Source organism: Lissotriton helveticus, chromosome 3_1 (assembly GCF_964261635.1).
Source record: "Lissotriton helveticus chromosome 3_1, aLisHel1.1, whole genome shotgun sequence".
Classification (NCBI taxonomy): domain Eukaryota; kingdom Metazoa; phylum Chordata; class Amphibia; order Caudata; family Salamandridae; genus Lissotriton; species Lissotriton helveticus.
This window is the reverse complement of record NC_136061.1, coordinates 473125681-473143085: the sequence shown is the minus strand read 5'-3', so window position 1 is coordinate 473143085 and position 17405 is coordinate 473125681.

The window sequence follows — 17405 nt, the reverse complement described above, 5'->3', positions numbered from 1 at the left end:
TGACTGCGCGCCCTGCGCCGGGAATGTCCATCTCACTGTTGTCTCCTGTATCATCGGGCAACACTTCATCAGCTTGCTCCAGTCGAGGCGTGCTCTCGTGGAAGTCCTTCTGTGCCTCTGTCTCTTCCAGCTTGGGCCATACAACAATCCTGTTTACTCTAGCCATGCGGTCTTGGGACCACACTCTGCCATCGCTGAGGAGGGCTGCTCTACCTCTCACCTCCTTGACTTGTAGAGGCTGACTATATTTGCTGTCGCCTTTCTTTTGAAGGGTAGGGAGTTTGACCCTAACCCATTCTCCTTCCTCCAGCTCTGTTCCTTTCACATTCCGACGTTTGTCGAAATTCGCAGCATAAATCTTTTGGGCTTTTTCCAAGTTGTGTTGGACCACCGCAGGGGACCATTTACTGGTAATGGTCTTCTCCCGCCACACAACATTGTCTCGTGTGAACGGATGCCGTCCTCTCAACACTTGAAATGGACTGTACCCCACAGCCGTGGGGGTGATCCTGTAAGACCACAGCATGCTCATTACCTCAACCTCCCAATCCTTTCCCTGCATGATGGCCGCCTGTATGGAGCCCATCAGCACACGGTTGAACCGCTCCACCTGACCATTGCATGCGGGATGATACACTGCCGTGTGTCTGGATTCGATACCATTCCTTCTCATGAACCTAGTCCATTTGTCCGAGACAAACTGCGGGCCATTGTCACTAAGGATGGTTTTGGGAATGCCTTCCCTTAAGAAAACTGAAGTCAGGAATCTCAAAATCGTGTCAGTGTCCATGGATTCTTGAATGTCCACCTCAGGCCATTTTGAGTACTTATCCATCACCACACACAAGTACTTGTTCACACCTTTGCTGTCCAGGACCGGTCCCAATATGTCAATTGCCACATTCTCCCAAGGTCCCTGTGGCGTGTCGAACTTCCCCATGGCCGGTCGGAGAGGCCTCAGCACTTTGTCAGCGCCCTGGCATTGGCCACACTCCCTCACTTGCCTTTCAATGTGAACGTCCATGCCTGGCCACCAATACATCTGCTTGACGCGTGCCTTGGTCTTTACAATACCTAGGTGGCCCTCATGTAGTAGAGTTAGTAATCTGGGTATCAGTGAATCCGGCGGCACAACTCTTTCGCCCCGATAGATAAACACCCCAGAGTCACTCAGGGACAGTTCTTCCCTAATTTCATAGAACCTTCGTACTCCATCAGTGAGCTTCCTTTTGTCAGGCCAGCCTGATGTTAAGTATCTCTTAATCTCCCCTTTTTCCATGTCCTCATCGTAGGCGGACTCCCATTCTTGGGCACTTATCGAACTCTCATAGTCCTCCATGCTTGCCACCATCTCTTCCTTATCCAGGGCTTCCTCTGGCGCCACTTCCATCGCGGCAGCCCTGCTGAGATAATCCGCTACCCTGTTCTGTGTTCCCGGCAGATATTCGACATCGTAGGTGTAATCGAGTAGCTTCAGAGTCATTTTGGCTATTCTCGGGGTCGCCGTCTCATGCCCCGAGGAAGTCAAGACCTTGATGAGGGGTTTATGGTCCGTTTGCAGTTTGAATCTCGTACCCCAAACGAACTGTCTGAATCTGCCTAAGGCCCAGGTGACTGCCAACATCTCTTTTTCAATTACGCTGTATCGTTGCTCCGTCGGAGACAGCGCACGGGACGCGAAGCAGATCGTCTCAGTGGCCCCATCATCTCTCACTTGAGCCAAGACCGCCCCCAAGCCCTTGTCACTGGCATCGGTGGTTACCACGGTCTGGCCCGATGGAACGAACCCTTGCAACGGAATAGCTTGACTAATGCAGGTCTTGATGGTGTCGAACTCCTCTTGCGCCTCTGCGTCCCACTCAAACTTGGTCTTGTCTCTGATGAGTTGTCGCATTCTGTATGTCCGGGTGGCAAAGTGTCTCACGAATTTACTATAATACTCGGCCATTCCCAGGAACGACCTCACCTCCTCCTTGGAGCTGGGTGCCTTCGCCTCCTTTATGGCCGTCACATTTCGTTCCTTGGGTGAAATTCCGCTCGTGCTGATCTCATGCCCCAAGTATGTCACCGAATGGGTCCCTATCTTGCACTTACTCCATTCCGCCGTTAGCCCTTTGTTCTGCAACACTTCCAGCACGCTCCGCAACTTCCTGTCGTGATCACCTTTTGACGAGCCCATCACCAAGATGTCATCCTGAAAGTATTGTACTCCAGGAATGTCCTTGAACAAGCGGTGCATCAGCTTCTGAAAAACAGCCGCTGCGGATGCCAGGCCAAAGGGCATCCTCCGGAACTGGTAGCACCCAAATGGAGTGATGAAAGCGGTGTACTTCCTGCTCGAGGGATGCAGCTCTATCTGGTAGTACGCAGACGTGAGATCGATAGTGGAAAAGTGAGTCACACCTTTGGTCTTGGCGAGCATCTCCTCGATTCTGGGAAGGGGAAACTTTTCCACGATGAGACTTTTGTTGAGCTCGCGGAGGTCAACGCAGAGCCGAACCTGCCCATTTGGCTTCTTGACCACGACCAAGGGGGATAGCCACTCTGCACTATCCACCGGCTCTATGACACCTTGCTCTTCTAGCCTCCGGAGTTCCTGTTGTACTGCTCCGCTGGTGGATATGGGAATGTTCCTGACTTTATGCACCACCGGTACTGCACCCTCCTTGAGGACCATTTTGTGAACGAACTTGTCCAGTTTTCCCACTGATCCGTCGAAAACTTTGGGGTATGCCGACTTCCAATCTTCCTCTCTCGTGAGGGGCCACTCGTCTGTCAAGAGAATCTGTTCTTTACCTCCCGGGTTGAGTATGATCCCCAGATCGCCTGCATCTCTCCACCCCAGCACTGAAGGTCCTCTCTCCGCTATGCACAGGGTGCACGTGGCTGACCTCCCTCTAAATTCGAAGTCGAAGTCTCGACACCCCACCAAAGGAATGGCATTTTCCGTGTACGAGATGGGTCTGATGTCCGGCGGCCATAGGTCTGGCCCCACCACAGGCACAAAGTCTTCCTCCCATATGGACCTTTGCACGATGGTCCAAGGAGATCCTGAGTCGACGGCCACGTGTACCTTCACTCCCCCTATCAGCATGTCCGTGCGAGGCTTGTCTCTTCGCTTCCCCGTCACCTCAAGTACCTGGTCCTCGATGCACAACACCAAGTCGTCGTCATCCAAATCGTCCTCCTCGCTGACGTCGGCTGCTGCCGCTTCGACGCACTTGACCGTGGATTTCTTCCCCTTTTTGCGGCAGACTTTCTCAAAATGGCCGACCAGGCCGCAAAATGAGCATCTGGCGCGAAACGCGGGACAGCGTTTATCCTGCGCCGAATGTGCCGTGCTGCCACATCTATAACACGCAAACTTGTTGTCTGTACTAGGGCGGCCTGCCTGCTTCCCTGTCCATCTCAAGTCCTTCCTCTGATCTCCATATCCTCCCTTGGCTCTCCCAGGCTGGGGTGCATCTTCTATCTTGTTCACCATTTGCCTCGGCGCGTTCTCCCGTTTTGCTGCCTCCGCACCGCGTCGTGACATTTCAGCCTTTTTGACCATCGCCACCACTTCTTTAAGGGACGTCTCGCTCTGCGCCCACAGTTTGTCCTGGACCGACCTGCACGTGGTGTGCATAACAATTTGGTCTTTTATATATTCTTCCTGAAGCCCTCCGTACTGGCACGTGATGGCCAGGCGTCGGAGCGCTGCCACGTAATCATCAATCGACTCACCAGCCTCCTGCTTCCGCTGCTGGAAATTATACCGGTCTATGGAGACACAAACTGCTGGGCGGTAGTGGCTGTCCAGGTCATCCAGGGCGTTTTTGAAGACATCTGTCTCATTCACTCCCCTCTCCTTGAGCACCAGATTCTTGAACACTCTCACCCCTTCCGGGCCCAGGTTGTGGAGCAATAGTCTCTTCTTCCTTTCCGAGGTGAATTCCCCTTCATTCTCATCTTCTAGTGCCTCTATATAGTTTTGAAAATAATCCTTCCAGTCCTCCCATTTTAACTGCGGTTCGCCCGGTCTAGGCAGGAATGGGACTGGGGCCATCAGAGCAGACGCTTGATTTGCCATTCTGGCTTCACCTCTGGGGTCTACCCCCTGGGCACTGTGTTGACTGAGTCCACCGGATGCTCCCGCACTCTCTGCCGTGTTCCCTTGCCCTCTGGGACTGCCAGGCGTGCTATCTCTTCTGGTCTGTGTGGGGTCGTCCGTTTGCGCCCCTTCCTCTGACTTGGGGTCAATACCCTTGGCTGCCAGGGTGCTGGCTATGCTCCCTTTTCCTAGCCCAGCACTGACCTGGTTGTTGGAGCCGGCTCAGGTGGATTCCCGTGGTTGTTTCAGCTGCTGCCACGCCCTCTGCTCGTTTATTCCTGGATTTACTGTTGCTGTGTCCTACTGCTGTAAATATGGGGCTGTCCTGGGGGGTCAGCTCCTGACCCTGAAGTGCCTGGTGTTCGTGGTCCCAGCCTCGTCGCCAATGTAATGTTATCTTGTTCCCCACATATGCACAGAGTCCAGGTGGGTGAGTTAGCTTGTCTTTATTTCAATTATATTATGTAAATCTCGAGCAAGAGGGCGCCGAGCGTCTAACACGACTGCTCCGGTCGCCAGCTCCGTTATCTCCGCTTTCGCGCCTTCAAACTGGCGCCTACCGCGCATGCGCGCCCTTCGCGCTCCTGTCTATGGCGTGACGCGTCATCGCGTTCACGCTCATAGACTAGAGCGCATCCTACATATCTCCCCTTTTTAACAGTAAACAAAATTAACTATTCAACCTCCACAAAGTTGCACAAGGTGTCCCAATGTTCTCTGGCTGACAGCCAGGTTGCCAACTATCATTAATGTCCACCCATTTCATAGTCTCTATATCTTGAGGGCACTGTAACTGCCCGGCCACTACGGGTGTGTCTTACCGGCATGCTCTCTTCCACCTCTCTGTCTCCGCCTGGTCTCGCACCATCTCTCCAATCTCCACTCTGAGTTACTCCAGCCGGAGTGACATCTCTGACTGCGCGCCCTGCGCCGGGAATGTCCATCTCACTGTTGTCTCCTGTATCATCGGGCAACACTTCATCAGCTTGCTCCAGTCGAGGCGTGCTCTCGTGGAAGTCCTTCTGTGCCTCTGTCTCTTCCAGCTTGGGCCATACAACAATCCTGTTTACTCTAGCCATGCGGTCTTGGGACCACACTCTGCCATCGCTGAGGAGGGCTGCTCTACCTCTCACCTCCTTGACTTGTAGAGGCTGACTATATTTGCTGTCGCCTTTCTTTTGAAGGGTAGGGAGTTTGACCCTAACCCATTCTCCTTCCTCCAGCTCTGTTCCTTTCACATTCCGACGTTTGTCGAAATTCGCAGCATAAATCTTTTGGGCTTTTTCCAAGTTGTGTTGGACCACCGCAGGGGACCATTTACTGGTAATGGTCTTCTCCCGCCACACAACATTGTCTCGTGTGAACGGATGCCGTCCTCTCAACACTTGAAATGGACTGTACCCCACAGCCGTGGGGGTGATCCTGTAAGACCACAGCATGCTCATTACCTCAACCTCCCAATCCTTTCCCTGCATGATGGCCGCCTGTATGGAGCCCATCAGCACACGGTTGAACCGCTCCACCTGACCATTGCATGCGGGATGATACACTGCCGTGTGTCTGGATTCGATACCATTCCTTCTCATGAACCTAGTCCATTTGTCCGAGACAAACTGCGGGCCATTGTCACTAAGGATGGTTTTGGGAATGCCTTCCCTTAAGAAAACTGAAGTCAGGAATCTCAAAATCGTGTCAGTGTCCATGGATTCTTGAATGTCCACCTCAGGCCATTTTGAGTACTTATCCATCACCACACACAAGTACTTGTTCACACCTTTGCTGTCCAGGACCGGTCCCAATATGTCAATTGCCACATTCTCCCAAGGTCCCTGTGGCGTGTCGAACTTCCCCATGGCCGGTCGGAGAGGCCTCAGCACTTTGTCAGCGCCCTGGCATTGGCCACACTCCCTCACTTGCCTTTCAATGTGAACGTCCATGCCTGGCCACCAATACATCTGCTTGACGCGTGCCTTGGTCTTTACAATACCTAGGTGGCCCTCATGTAGTAGAGTTAGTAATCTGGGTATCAGTGAATCCGGCGGCACAACTCTTTCGCCCCGATAGATAAACACCCCAGAGTCACTCAGGGACAGTTCTTCCCTAATTTCATAGAACCTTCGTACTCCATCAGTGAGCTTCCTTTTGTCAGGCCAGCCTGATGTTAAGTATCTCTTAATCTCCCCTTTTTCCATGTCCTCATCGTAGGCGGACTCCCATTCTTGGGCACTTATCGAACTCTCATAGTCCTCCATGCTTGCCACCATCTCTTCCTTATCCAGGGCTTCCTCTGGCGCCACTTCCATCGCGGCAGCCCTGCTGAGATAATCCGCTACCCTGTTCTGTGTTCCCGGCAGATATTCGACATCGTAGGTGTAATCGAGTAGCTTCAGAGTCATTTTGGCTATTCTCGGGGTCGCCGTCTCATGCCCCGAGGAAGTCAAGACCTTGATGAGGGGTTTATGGTCCGTTTGCAGTTTGAATCTCGTACCCCAAACGAACTGTCTGAATCTGCCTAAGGCCCAGGTGACTGCCAACATCTCTTTTTCAATTACGCTGTATCGTTGCTCCGTCGGAGACAGCGCACGGGACGCGAAGCAGATCGTCTCAGTGGCCCCATCATCTCTCACTTGAGCCAAGACCGCCCCCAAGCCCTTGTCACTGGCATCGGTGGTTACCACGGTCTGGCCCGATGGAACGAACCCTTGCAACGGAATAGCTTGACTAATGCAGGTCTTGATGGTGTCGAACTCCTCTTGCGCCTCTGCGTCCCACTCAAACTTGGTCTTGTCTCTGATGAGTTGTCGCATTCTGTATGTCCGGGTGGCAAAGTGTCTCACGAATTTACTATAATACTCGGCCATTCCCAGGAACGACCTCACCTCCTCCTTGGAGCTGGGTGCCTTCGCCTCCTTTATGGCCGTCACATTTCGTTCCTTGGGTGAAATTCCGCTCGTGCTGATCTCATGCCCCAAGTATGTCACCGAATGGGTCCCTATCTTGCACTTACTCCATTCCGCCGTTAGCCCTTTGTTCTGCAACACTTCCAGCACGCTCCGCAACTTCCTGTCGTGATCACCTTTTGACGAGCCCATCACCAAGATGTCATCCTGAAAGTATTGTACTCCAGGAATGTCCTTGAACAAGCGGTGCATCAGCTTCTGAAAAACAGCCGCTGCGGATGCCAGGCCAAAGGGCATCCTCCGGAACTGGTAGCACCCAAATGGAGTGATGAAAGCGGTGTACTTCCTGCTCGAGGGATGCAGCTCTATCTGGTAGTACGCAGACGTGAGATCGATAGTGGAAAAGTGAGTCACACCTTTGGTCTTGGCGAGCATCTCCTCGATTCTGGGAAGGGGAAACTTTTCCACGATGAGACTTTTGTTGAGCTCGCGGAGGTCAACGCAGAGCCGAACCTGCCCATTTGGCTTCTTGACCACGACCAAGGGGGATAGCCACTCTGCACTATCCACCGGCTCTATGACACCTTGCTCTTCTAGCCTCCGGAGTTCCTGTTGTACTGCTCCGCTGGTGGATATGGGAATGTTCCTGACTTTATGCACCACCGGTACTGCACCCTCCTTGAGGACCATTTTGTGAACGAACTTGTCCAGTTTTCCCACTGATCCGTCGAAAACTTTGGGGTATGCCGACTTCCAATCTTCCTCTCTCGTGAGGGGCCACTCGTCTGTCAAGAGAATCTGTTCTTTACCTCCCGGGTTGAGTATGATCCCCAGATCGCCTGCATCTCTCCACCCCAGCACTGAAGGTCCTCTCTCCGCTATGTACAGGGTGCACGTGGCTGACCTCCCTCTAAATTCGAAGTCGAAGTCTCGACACCCCACCAAAGGAATGGCATTTTCCGTGTACGAGATGGGTCTGATGTCCGGCGGCCATAGGTCTGGCCCCACCACAGGCACAAAGTCTTCCTCCCATATGGACCTTTGCACGATGGTCCAAGGAGATCCTGAGTCGACGGCCACGTGTACCTTCACTCCCCCTATCAGCATGTCCGTGCGAGGCTTGTCTCTTCGCTTCCCCGTCACCTCAAGTACCTGGTCCTCGATGCACAACACCAAGTCGTCGTCATCCAAATCGTCCTCCTCGCTGACGTCGGCTGCTGCCGCTTCGACGCACTTGACCGTGGATTTCTTCCCCTTTTTGCGGCAGACTTTCTCAAAATGGCCGACCAGGCCGCAAAATGAGCATCTGGCGCGAAACGCGGGACAGCGTTTATCCTGCGCCGAATGTGCCGTGCTGCCACATCTATAACACGCAAACTTGTTGTCTGTACTAGGGCGGCCTGCCTGCTTCCCTGTCCATCTCAAGTCCTTCCTCTGATCTCCATATCCTCCCTTGGCTCTCCCAGGCTGGGGTGCATCTTCTATCTTGTTCACCATTTGCCTCGGCGCGTTCTCCCGTTTTGCTGCCTCCGCACCGCGTCGTGACATTTCAGCCTTTTTGACCATCGCCACCACTTCTTTAAGGGACGTCTCGCTCTGCGCCCACAGTTTGTCCTGGACCGACCTGCACGTGGTGTGCATAACAATTTGGTCTTTTATATATTCTTCCTGAAGCCCTCCGTACTGGCACGTGATGGCCAGGCGTCGGAGCGCTGCCACGTAATCATCAATCGACTCACCAGCCTCCTGCTTCCGCTGCTGGAAATTATACCGGTCTATGGAGACACAAACTGCTGGGCGGTAGTGGCTGTCCAGGTCATCCAGGGCGTTTTTGAAGACATCTGTCTCATTCACTCCCCTCTCCTTGGGCACCAGATTCTTGAACACTCTCACCCCTTCCGGGCCCAGGTTGTGGAGCAATAGTCTCTTCTTCCTTTCCGAGGTGAATTCCCCTTCATTCTCATCTTCTAGTGCCTCTATATAGTTTTGAAAATAATCCTTCCAGTCCTCCCATTTTAACTGCGGTTCGCCCGGTCTAGGCAGGAATGGGACTGGGGCCATCAGAGCAGACGCTTGATTTGCCATTCTGGCTTCACCTCTGGGGTCTACCCCCTGGGCACTGTGTTGACTGAGTCCACCGGATGCTCCCGCACTCTCTGCCGTGTTCCCTTGCCCTCTGGGACTGCCAGGCGTGCTATCCCTTCTGGTCTGTGTGGGGTCGTCCGTTTGCGCCCCTTCCTCTGACTTGGGGTCAATACCCTTGGCTGCCAGGGTGCTGGCTATGCTCCCTTTTCCTAGCCCAGCACTGACCTGGTTGTTGGAGCCGGCTCAGGTGGATTCCCGTGGTTGTTTCAGCTGCTGCCACGCCCTCTGCTCGTTTATTCCTGGATTTACTGTTGCTGTGTCCTACTGCTGTAAATATGGGGCTGTCCTGGGGGGTCAGCTCCTGACCCTGAAGTGCCTGGTGTTCGTGGTCCCAGCCTCGTCGCCAATGTAATGTTATCTTGTTCCCCACATATGCACAGAGTCCAGGTGGGTGAGTTAGCTTGTCTTTATTTCAATTATATTATGTAAATCTCGAGCAAGAGGGCGCCGAGCGTCTAACACGACTGCTCCGGTCGCCAGCTCCGTTATCTCCGCTTTCGCGCCTTCAAACTGGCGCCTACCGCGCATGCGCGCCCTTCGCGCTCCTGTCTATGGCGTGACGCGTCATCGCGTTCACGCTCATAGACTAGAGCGCATCCTACACAGTGTCACATTGGATATAACAAACTCTCAATGTTTAGACAATCCATAATATGAACTTATAGTACCTCAGGATACGTGGAACTCATGAACAGTCGGTCGTTATATATTTCTTAGAAACCAGAACATGGAGTTAAGAAGAACACATGTGTATTTGAAATGTTTATTTACTAATGCCGTCTTCTCAGGCGTAGTACCTTAGATAATAAAAGTACACATATTATCAGTAGCAAAATTACCAGCATAGTTACTAGTACATAAAAAGTGAATGGTGATAGTATGTTAACATGCTGTAAATGAATAAGAGTTAGCAACACTTATAAGCAGCCGCGGGCCGTGGAGGGAGTTACGGTGAGGCAGGGAGGCGGGGAGGGGGAGAAGCAGGGTGGAGAATACAAGTACACATATTATCAGTAGCAAAATTACCAGCATAGTTACTAGTACATAAAAAGCGAATGGTGACAGTATGTTAACATGCTGTAAATGAATAAGAGTTAGCAACACTTATAAGCAGCCGCGGGCCGTGGAGGGAGTTACGGTGGGGCAGGGAGGCGGGGAGGGGGAGGGGCAAGGTAGAGAGGGCTCCACCCTGCTTCTCCCCCTTCCCGCCTCCCTGCCTCACCGTAACTCCCTCCACGGCCCGCGGCTGCTTATATCTCACCCTCCCTAATACACATATTATATTATTTGCTAAGAAGGTCTCTTTGTGTTGGTTTAGGGCGTGCCCATACTTTAGTGTCTTAGATTTGAAGGAATCACATCAGCATACACCAGCTCTCTCTTCATGTGAACCGCATCAACTGTTGTGTATGTGTGTTCGGCAAAGCAATATAAAACCCGCCTCATGCCCAGAATTGGCAGAAGTTGCACTTATGTTATGAGTATGAAGTCGTGGAGATCAGACCTCATAACAATTCTGTATCGTGTTGTTCTTGAAACTTTAGCACTCGCTGTACAGATATAGTTTAACAAGTAAAGCAGATAGTAGACCAATAACATATTATTCTCATGTAAACCACGATGAACTACTAGGTGGAAAGCTAAAGCAACAACTAAATGTCGTGTGCAGAAGTTGCAAAAAAGGAAAAATGGCGTTTAAACCGGTAATGAGCCCATGCTAACTTAACACGGTGTAAAGATATCCAGGACCTAGATGACACCTCCTCATGATCCGGAAACGAACTGAATAAGATAATAGAAGTGCCATCTCATGAGAGCAGATTGCAAGTTTATATGTGGACGGTCCGCAAGGTAAAGCATTAAAAACTAGGAAAATTCAATGCTAAAGAAAAATAAAACAGCCAAGTACTTTATCGAGTCTTAAGCCAATAGGCAAGGTAAATAATAAAAACTTGACAATTAAGTCAATGAATTGTCAATGAAATGCTAGTACTCAGCATATGAAACATGAAAAAGGTCTATGACATAACTGTGTATGCAAAATAAGCTGCAACAGCCTCCAACAGGAAGTCACCGTCTTCATCCGAAAACAGTTCAGCCATCCAATTTAAAAGCGGAAAAGAACATACGTGCTCTCCCAGCACCGGATCCTCTATCACCATCAGAGGACAGCTCGGTGGGTTTTCAAGAAAGCTGTGTTCCAAGAAAGACTGTGCTGCCGCCAGTAAATTCCAGGGACCAAGTAGTCCATGCATCAATGCCACAGCCATAATCCTTTCGCCAGGACAAATCAACTCGTGAGTAATGATAGGAGTCATCAGCTGATTAAAGTCGACGTCAGGAGAAACCGGTCCGCAGAGACACAAATCAATGGCCCAATCGAAATCACAGGTCAGGCAGTGAAATACAGGCTGGACACAGGTGAAGTAGGAGAACCGAAAAGATAATCCATATGCCGTGCTTAATATCGCCAACGGCATTGTGCCATAATATTCTAGCATGCGATTGCGGAACAGTGTCAGCAGCTGCAGGGTCGGAGGTTGCATAGGAGGGACATCCATATTTAAAAATGTAAAAAAGCACAAGAGCGTCCGCTGGTAATGCAAGTAAAAATGCAATCCACGAACCAGAGTGGAGAAAATGGAATGAAAGGGAGCAGGGATGACTCCAAAGATTTTCTCAAATGAAGTCACGAGACCACTGGTAACAACTTTAAAAAAGTGTGCCAGGGATTTTGTGGAGGATGCGTTAAAGATAGTCGGAAACATGTTGCTGAAATTGAAAGGCAAACCTGTGTACGGGTGTTCGCTATGTGAAGTACGAAAGTTTCACGGGCCGAACTCAAGGCCACCTCTCTCTGAGACAAAAGAGCTCTTATTCTTGTCATGCCGTTGAAACGTGTCCCAAGGTTGGTATTTGTGGCCAGATTGAAAACTCCCTATGTTCATGTGTGGGAGGAAATAGAACATTTCTGCAGCAAATAACCCGTTCACTTACTGTTACGATAAAAGGAATACTTTTAATTAACTCAGAACAATCTTCATTATTGAGCATCAAATAACTACCATTTTCCAACAACTTGAACGTGGGGATGATAGCAGGAACTGGCGTGCCTTGCAACACGCAAGCCATATTTGGTCGGTGTTTGTTGCATGAATCGTGTAACTGTATGTGCCTACACATTAGTGAATGATCTGGCGTCTCAGTGCATTCCTCTCCATTCAGATAAACTTCTTGATCATCTTTGAAACATCTGTATGTGTATGGAAGCGACCAGACCTCATGAACAAAAGCACTACCTAAAGGTTCATAAAGACCTATTGGTATATATTTCATACAATTTGAAAACTTATATAAAGCAAAAGGCAGCGTTATTAAACCGTGGATAAGGCATGTTGCCAAAAAACCCGCAATCCTCTGCTGATGATGTCACTGAGCATGTCATGAATGATGTAATATGTGACATCATCAGTAGTGGATTATGGGTAATAGTATCTCTAGTTTACTCCCCTATAGCTGTCTTTCTTTTAACATAAGTGTGTGTTTCCTTCCCTTATACTTACTGTTTTTGGTTCGCTTCCAGTTCGCGTACCAGCGAGCGAACTAGGAAGCGAACTAAGAGAAATAGAGGTTGGCACAGTTCCAAATATTGTACCAATTTTTTAATAACGGGGAGGTAGTTCTGAAAAGAACTTTTTTTTTTATTTTTCTGAACATTTTTTTAATGTTTTTGAATTTTTCGGAACAGTTTTATATTTTTTTGGGTTTTTCTTGGAGGGGGCAATGAAAACGATTCATTGTAAAGGGCTCAACAGGAGCAACAAAACAAAAAAAAGAAGTATTTATTATTTTGGGCGTTTCGGACAAACTTGCATATGATAGTCAATAGCTCTGTTGATCAGAGTGATGCTTCTTTCTCCGTAGGAAATGAATCCATCGCAAAATACGCAGGTGTGTTTTACTTCACCAAATCTCATTTGTATATTTGGCACCATCTCCCTGCCCTCTGGTCCCGTTACTTCCGGTACAACAGATCTTCTGGCCATAATAGGGAGATTATCTAGGTCGTTCCGAAACTGTGCAGCACTGTAGTTGTTAGGATGCCACCTAGTCATATGGCGATGCATTGTGTAGTTTCCGAAACTGTATTTTTTGTCGGTCCCTCTGGACAGTCTATCTTGACATATAAGGCAAGTTACGTATCTTGCATTTACTTTTTTCTGACCTTTGGGAATTTTAAAAAATTGCCAAATGAAGTTTTCTTTCCGGTGAGACGTCTTGGGCTGCTCAGGCAAAAACTGCCTCTCTTCGTGCTCGTCCTCCTGTTCCTCTTCTTCTTCTTCTTGTTGAATTACAACTTGAGCAGGTGGTCCACTCTTCCTTGGATGTGGTGGAGGTGGTGGGGAAGCACCAGCTGAAGCTACTAAAGAAGCCATTGCTCAGTGATCACAAAGGGTCTTTCTCTCACAATGATGAAAGTCAGAGTGAGGAAAGAAGGAGGGATTTTCATCATTTGGGAAAAACAAGAGTTCTCAACCAATCAAAAGTGTTCATTTTAGATTATATGACCTAGTCTTACATCATTAGGAAACCAAAAGTGAAATGAACCAATGAAAAGTGTTATTACCAAGTCACATGACTTGCTGTGTTTACGTTAAGCGCTTTGCAGGGCCTCCCGGTTTGCTTCCAGAAACCTGCGCTTTGGCACTCGCTTCGCGTACCAGTTCGCTAACGTAGCACGTCATATGACGTATCACGCGACAACGTGGAACGTCATGCGGACGGGAGGCGTCACGATGTTGTTTTCTAACGCGGCACTTGCGGTAAAGAAACGTTTACCGGCTCGCGGTCTATTTCGCGGCATCAAGGTCAGCTAACGGGAAGCTTCCCGATTCGCGAAGCGGGAACGAAGAAAAAAAAATATTTTAAAAAAAAATTATTCATAAACATATAAAATATATTTTTGGATTTAAAGAAGAATACATTTTACAGCTACAGATATTAGCTGTTAAAAAAACAATGAAATTCACAGAAAAAACCATAGGTTATAGACCATATATAGTTAGGAATTAGCATTTACAAAACCTTGAAAATTCACTGAAAAAACCATAGGTTATAGACCATATATAGTTAGGAATTAGCATTTAGAAAACCTTATTTCACTCACACAAAACCATTGAAATTCCATATATAGTTAGTTGCACTAACTATATATCGCGCACCCGCAATCCACTGCTGATGATGTCACATATTACATCATTCATGACATGGTCAGTGACATCACTGATGACATCACTGATGACAACATCCAGTGATTATGTGTTTCTGTAAAGTTTAAATATGTTTTACATATTGAAGAATGAGTGGATGTATAAGTGTCTGAATGAAGGTTTTAGTAGGTGCGTGATTGACTGTATGAGTGAGTGATTAAATGCGTCTTACTAAATGCACGGGTTAGTGACTAAACTGTCTGAAAGTGTGCATCAGTATGTCTGTTGTTGTGCAAGCTGCTGCATGTGTTGATCAGTAGCTATATAAGTAGCTATATGGGTTATTGATTGGTTGCACAAGTATTTGTATGGGAGACTGAGTGTGTGTATGGCTGGCTGGGAGGTGTGTGACTCTGTGCAGATCAATGTGTACTTGTATCAGTGATTCTATAAGAGAGTAAGTATGTGTTAGTATATGTTTGAAAATGTAAGGTACTCTATGTTTAACTGTGTAGATTAGAAAATGGAAGTGTGATTGATTCTTTACAGGACTGACTAGGTGTGTGAGTAACTCCATGGATGAGTGGCAGAGTGTGAGTGTCTGTATAGGTGTATGAGTGCATATGATAGTGTTGTAAAGATGAGTGATTGTATGTATGAATGATTGTATGGGTGAATGAGTGAATGTGTGTGTAGACGTAGGAATCAGTGAATGCGTATGTAGTAACTAGTATTGGTGTGTCAATGGTTTCAAAAATTATACTCTGTATTTAACACTGGGTGTAACAGAGGTTATATTAAAGTTGAGGAGATGCATTGTATTGTCACATTAATGATATCATCATTGATGTGACCATTGATGTCAAAAGAGATATCATCAGTGATGTCATTTGAGATGTCATCAGTGATGTCATCAGTGATGTCACTGACCATGTCATGAATGATGTAATATGTGACATCATCAGCAGTGGATTGCGGGTGCGCGATATATAGTTAGTGCAAGTAACTATATATGGAATTTCAATGGTTTTGTGTGAGTGAAATAAGGTTTTCTAAATGCTAATTCCTAACTATATATGGTCTATAACCTATGGTTTTTTCAGTGAATTTTCAAGGTTTTGTAAATGCTAATTCCTAACTATATATGGTCTATAACCTATGGTTTTTTCTGTGAATATATATATATATTCACTGAAAAAACCATAGGTTAGAGACCATATATAGTTAGCTGGACATTTTATTGACATAAAACCAATGAAATTCCATATATAGTTAGTTGCACTAAATATATATCGCGCACCCGCAATCCACTGCTGATGATGTCACATATTACAACATTCATGACATGGTCAGTGACATCACTGATGACATCACTGATGACATCTCAAATGACATCACTGATGACATCACTGATGACATCTCAAATGACATCACTGATTGCGGATTGCGGGTGCGCGATATATAGTTAGTGCAACTAACTATATATAGAATTTCATTGGTTTTATGTCAATAAAATGTCCAGCTAACTATATATGGTCTCTAACCTATGTTTTTTTCAGTGAATTTTCAAGGTTTTGTAAATGCAAATTCCTAACTATATATGGTCTATAACCTATGGTTTTTTCAGTGAAATTCATTGGTTTTTTAAAAGCTAATATCTATAGCTGTAAAATATATTCTTTATTACGTGACGTATCACGTAGCCACGTGAGACGCCTCATGACGCGTCGCATAACCGTGACGTATCGGCTCTGCAGCGCAAACAAAACCCGTAACGTAAGCGTGCCGGAGCACGCTTACAGATATATATATTTTTTTTAACCTTAATTAGACAAAATCCACACGTGCACATATCTTGAGGCCTTGCAAAGGCACATCAAACAAACAGTCCCTACAATTTTGCCAAGTTTGCTGGAAATCTATTCCCTTCATTTTTTTTTTACTGTTTCTCTTGGTTTTCCCCTTGTTACGCTTACCGGGACGCTACCCGGTACGCGAACCGGACGCTCCAAAAACACAAGATGGCGGACTCCCGTTACGCTGCCGGTTAGCTGCCCGGTTCGCGTACCGGGAAGCGCCTCTACCGCGAAAAATCGCGGGGGACTTTAATATCCCCCTCATCAATCCTAGGGGGTCAGGAGGGGTTTACCTTGCCCCCTTTCCTTCATTTCCTTTTTTCACCACATCTTGTCTCTCGAACCTACCGAGAGACAAGATGGCGGCCGCTCCGGACTGTTTACAATGTTGACAGCTACGCTGCCGGTTAGCTGCCCGGTTAGCTGCCCGGTGAGCTGCCCGGTTCGCGTACCGGGAAGGGCACTTTAATATCCCCCTCATCAATCCTAGGGGGTCAGGAGGGGTCTACCTTGCCCCCTTTCCTTCATTTCCCCCTTTGTTTTTCACCACATCTTGTCTCTCGATCCTACCGAGAGACAAGATGGCGGCCGCTCCGGACTGTTTAGAATGTTGACAGACACCGGAGAGCCAATCAGCTTCGCTTCGCGAAGTTCCGTTACGCGTCAGGTACGCGAACCGGGGCGCTAACCTGAGCGATGTCACCCCCTTTTTTCTCGGCCCCCACTTGACAAAACCCCCCCAGATTTTCAGGGGCTGCTCAGAAACACAATGTGCCATTTTCCTGAAAATGTCAGCCAATTCCGTCCACAAACGCCAAAGTTATTAGACATAGAATTTTCAGAAATCCCATAGAGAAAAAATTCTAACTATATATACCCACTGGCTATCGCCAGTAGGTAATATACATATATAAACATATATAATCTGCATATCTGTATAAATATAAATGCATGCATACATATACATATATGCATACATATGCATGTTATTTACATGAAAGTTTTAAAAACACTAATAAAAGCAAAGCTAAAAAGCCACCTCATTACAAACAGAATGGCTTTAACTTAAACGAGGGCGAGATCTATTGCATTTTCAATGCTTGTTTACTTTGGTTCTATCAAGAAGGCATTCAGATGTGTCACACATTTGCCATAAATTCTGAATGTTAGCACTCTAGTTGCTCATTAGATCACTGTAGTA